Source organism: Propithecus coquereli, unplaced genomic scaffold (genome assembly GCF_000956105.1).
Source record: "Propithecus coquereli isolate 6110/MARCELLA unplaced genomic scaffold, Pcoq_1.0 Scaffold260, whole genome shotgun sequence".
Taxonomy (NCBI): domain Eukaryota; kingdom Metazoa; phylum Chordata; class Mammalia; order Primates; family Indriidae; genus Propithecus; species Propithecus coquereli.
This window is the reverse complement of record NW_012148175.1, coordinates 2,865,641-2,870,471: the sequence shown is the minus strand read 5'-3', so window position 1 is coordinate 2,870,471 and position 4,831 is coordinate 2,865,641.

Genomic DNA, 4,831 nt, shown 5'->3' with positions numbered 1-4,831 from the left:
GAATAAAGGACTTGCTGAATGAAAGAGTGTGTTAGTATGCTGGGTGGGTGAACAAATGCTGTGGGTGAAAATCACCCCTTAATCATCATTTGAAGCAGAAAAAGCACATGTTTCATTCTCTTTAGACACACTGTGTAATAGGACTAGGGAGACAGGGTTGGGACAAAGCACGTGACCAAGTAGGAAGCCTAGAAAGTGCAGATTCTAGCATTTTGTTGATTAAATAACATCTTCGTTCACTCATATAATTTGATCTCTGATGTTGCTTCGTGCTTTATGTGGCTTCTCTTGAACATTTTTGTGTAATGGAGATTCACATGGATCTTATTAGCTTTGAAGATCCTCATTTACCCTAATTAGGGGGCTCTCTTCATGAAGGTCTCTCTGTAACGGGACAATCTGTGTGCTGCTTCTCTTCTTCCAATAGTCAGTGGAGATTTTAGTCTCTCTTAATTTTAATCAATTCAGGAGACTAAACCTATTTTGATAGGAAGTGGTGTCTGAGATTATTGCTATCTAAGAATAGATGTTTATTATTAGATTTATTGTCTATATTTTGTAGCCAATTACTATTACAGTGGGCAGATATCACAGTACCATTGTGAAGAGGGGATCCATTCTGAAAAATCAATAGGTCAGTGGGGATGGAAATACATTTAAGAAAAAAAAAAACACTAGATAGAGATCTGATCATATCTCTTCTCTACTTAAATATTTCTCGTAATGAACTCCCTTCCATGTGTTCAATGTTCTCTGAATTCCTTAATATCGAATGGCAAGAGACTTATTAACATAGAGTACGAAGACATGCCAAGGGCTAGCTTAAACCTGCCAGTCTACCCTTCTTTGGGAAAGCTCTATCAGACTATCAGTCATCTCATCCTCACCCTCCATTGTGAATAGGCACCAAAAGCCGATATTTTCCTATTTAATATAGAAACTTTGCAAGAAAGCTTGAAGACAAGTCCCTTTGCCGGCAGAACAAAACTGCTGCCATAGTTAGAATAGTATGGAAGTGTTATCTATTAATAGCTTGTTTATATTTAAGACTTTGGAACCTTACTCAAAACGTAGTAAATTCAATTTTCTATTGGTTGAGCCCTAAAATTCATTTTTTAAAATTCTTTAGGTGATTTTTTTTGCAAACTAAAGTTTGAGAATCGCTTCTTTATAACTCTGTTCATTTTCCTTCATGGAACCTACACTCATCACCCCCAGTGATAATGACCTTTCTCTTTCCTAATTTCTATATCAACTTTATGTGACATCTATCACATACTTCTTTGTATTATAATTATTTGTAAATAAGCCCCATCACCTATGAAGACAGAATCTGCATTTATATATTAGCATTCCTGCAGAACTTAGCCAAGACCCTGGCTCATTGTAGGAAGCCATTACATGATCATGGAAAAATTTAAAAAGTCAGCACTCTCTGCATTTAACATTCAAACTACAGGGGTGCCTTGAGGTTTAGACTCTCTTGCATCAGTGAAGATGTCACCTTGGTCCTTGCGGCCCCTTTTTCATTAGTCTTCTTTCAGTCATACAAGTGTTTGAAAAGATAGGAAGAAAAAGGGGCCCGGGAGCTGTGATACAGAGTTGTCGGGAATCCTTTGTTGATCTACAACACCCATATTCATCCTTACAAAGTCTCTTTTCAGCCTTAGTGTCATGAAAAATGTTCCTCTCCCGAACAGTTGATTTTTGTCATATGGAAATCGCAAATCTTAGATTGTACTTTAAGGCATTCTGATCTTTATACAAGCAGAAATTTCAGAAGCAAATAGGCAGCCTAACTCTTACAAGTACAGAGGTATATGATAGGGATTTCTGCATACTAATTTTATTTCTGGCTTTATTTTCAGACTTATGGCTTCTTCCTCTGACATCCTCAATAGTTTCCTTTCGTACTGTATAAACTCTTGTAAGATTCTCCATATCCTTTGTGTAATCAGCTAGGATTCAAGTAAGCAGCATAATATCAAATTATTTGCATCCCCCTTTGTGTCAACAATCTAATTTCTTCTGACTTCTAGAAGAGGTGTCATGGTCATCATTCTTCTGTTTTAATTCCAACATGGGTTGGTCATAAATATCTTTGGTAACAAATCACCTCATATATTTTCTACAGATCATTCTCCTCAGAGAGGGACCAGAAAGGCACCTACCTTGTCCTTCGCTCTGATCACTACTCTTTTATTTTAAATGTAGAATTGAAAATATAAGGTTTGAAAAGGAACTTCAAATAAAACACTGTCCTATAACCCAAATTGAACACAAATCATCAATTTTATATAACAATAAATGTTATGTTAAAGTAGCAAGAAAAAAAAAAATGTTCCCTCAGTTGGCTGGGTCAGCCAGTCTCAATATTTTAAGATCCTCTTTTTTTTTTTTTTTAAACTGAGAATGTTCAGCTGTCATCAAAAATAAACTCTGATGACCTTTCAATTTCAGTGCTTTCAGCAAGTTTTTGCCTGTTTGTTTGTTTGTTTGCAAAGTCACTTCTATGAAAGCTCACAGGGCAACTGGTACGCTAAGGTCAATTCTCAGTTACCTTTGGCATGGGAGATAGGGTTACATGGACATTTGCTGACAATTTCCAGACATCCCTTAGTCAATTCTCTCAGTATCTCCTACCACCAAGCTTTCTTTGGAAGAGCTTTTAACATGAAGCAAGATGTGAAGATCTGAATCATATCTCATTTCACTTCTGCAAGATTACCGAAGGAAACTGGAATTTCTAAAGATATCTTGTAGAAAACAGAACATAAAAAGAGGAGACAAAAGTAAACTGAACAGAGAATAACTGGCACCTGCATTTTGCAGTATAGCCTGCACCGGGACGCGCATTACAAGAATTGAATTCAAAGTGATTAGTAACCATTTATTGAGGTTTCCTAGAAAGGATAGGAGGAAAAGAAGGCACTTGGAATAAGAATAATAACTATATGCATTTGATGTATTCTAGCTCTTCAGATCACAAAAGAGACACTATCTCAACCTCTTTTCAGGTGTTCAAATGAACATCACTGGGTAGAAGGCTTTATCAGTAAGGGAGGCAAAATGTAAAGCCCAGGCACATAGACACAGAAAATACGACACAGTCAGTGGAGCAAACCAAGCAACACTGGAGAGGTACGTGTTAGCTGAAAAATAAAAAGCACTGAAGAACTTGGCTTATTTTCCTTTTCAATTTAAAAAGGATTTGTGGCCTATTAATGTCTCAAAATGCATTCTAATATATGTATGTGCGACAGATTATAAGGGTTCAGGTTAGGCATTAGGGTTAGGGTTAGAGTTAGGAAGTTGGTCAGCTGGGGTATGATATGGCTCCACCTGTTGTTTTGGGCGAGTTGCTTAAACTCTCTGTGTCTCCATTTCTGTGTCTGTCAAATGGGGATAACATGAATACCCATTTTGTTGGACTAGGTGAGGATTAAATGAATTGGTCTGGCTCATAGTGAAGCTTCATAAATGAGAGCCGTATTATTCATACTATAATGCTATCTTCATTCTGATATACAAAAAAGAGAATATATGCAAAAATCCCACAGACAAAATAATCTTTTATGATAAAAATAAAAAACGCCTTAATCAAACAATAAAAACCCCAATATATGTACTGGGAATAAGATGCAAACCATAGTGTGAGGTAAAAATGAAGTAAACACCATCTTTTTATCTTTTCTCTCTTTTTTTTCCTCCTTATCTTCTTACTGACAGTTTTTTATGAGGTATTTCAGAAAAATATATGAATGCTATTACATAATCTTTTTACCATTTACATAAAAGTGATCATACTCACTATTATAGACATTTTTTTACACCTTGATTTTTGCCCTCCACATATCTTTGGGAGCCCTTCCTATCTGTACACGTAGAGCACTCTCACTTTCTAACAGTTACATAGTATTTCATAACATAAATGTAAAATAATTCATCTAACCAGCTCTGTATTGTTGGAAGTTTAGGTTGTTTGGTAGCTTATAAATACAAATAACACTGCCAAAAGTATCTATCTATTTATGTTGCTTATAGTAATTCTTTCAAAAATTTTCCAGGCATTTCTAGCAGAATTTTGGGGTTAGGATTATGGACCTTTTAAAATTTGATATTGTGAAAATGCCCTCCCGAGGTATAGTATCAATTAACCTCCACCTAACACACTCAACACTATCTAAGAAGTTCTGCACTGGGAATTATCAGGTTTTATATTTTGCCAATCTGGTTATGTAAAAGTTTGATTAACATGAAAACTTGATTTTAGTATGTTGCCGATGAGAAAACAGTGTCATGATATAAAATATCTTGTGTTTTTGTCATTTTTGCAGAAACATAAGCATGATAAAAACAGTAGTTATTATAAAACTGGGTGGTTTTTGTTTTTTCTCCCATGGAAGGATTTTCAAATATCATTCCCCTTTCTTATGATATGTTTATGATCAAGACAAGTTAACATCCTGAATTCAGAAACTTCACTTTCACTTTTAAAATATTTTCTTTCTTTCTAGGGTAAACATATATTCACAGAGGCACAACTGCAGAAATACACAGACACACACTGGAAAGTTCTCTACTATTAAGAAGCAGCACACGATTACTACAGTGCTTGTTATCCAAAGAGCTACTATTTAAAGGAAGTGAACAGACTAAGGATTTAGTGAAGTTAAATTCCAAATTTGTCTGAAGAGTGCTAAATCATTACTTTTGTAAAATAAAAGCCAATATGTATATGAGTGATATGGTTTTTTTTTTTAATGAATCAAACTGACACTGCAGATTTGAGGTTATCTGTTAAGTTTCCCTCCTAATGTACATTTAATAC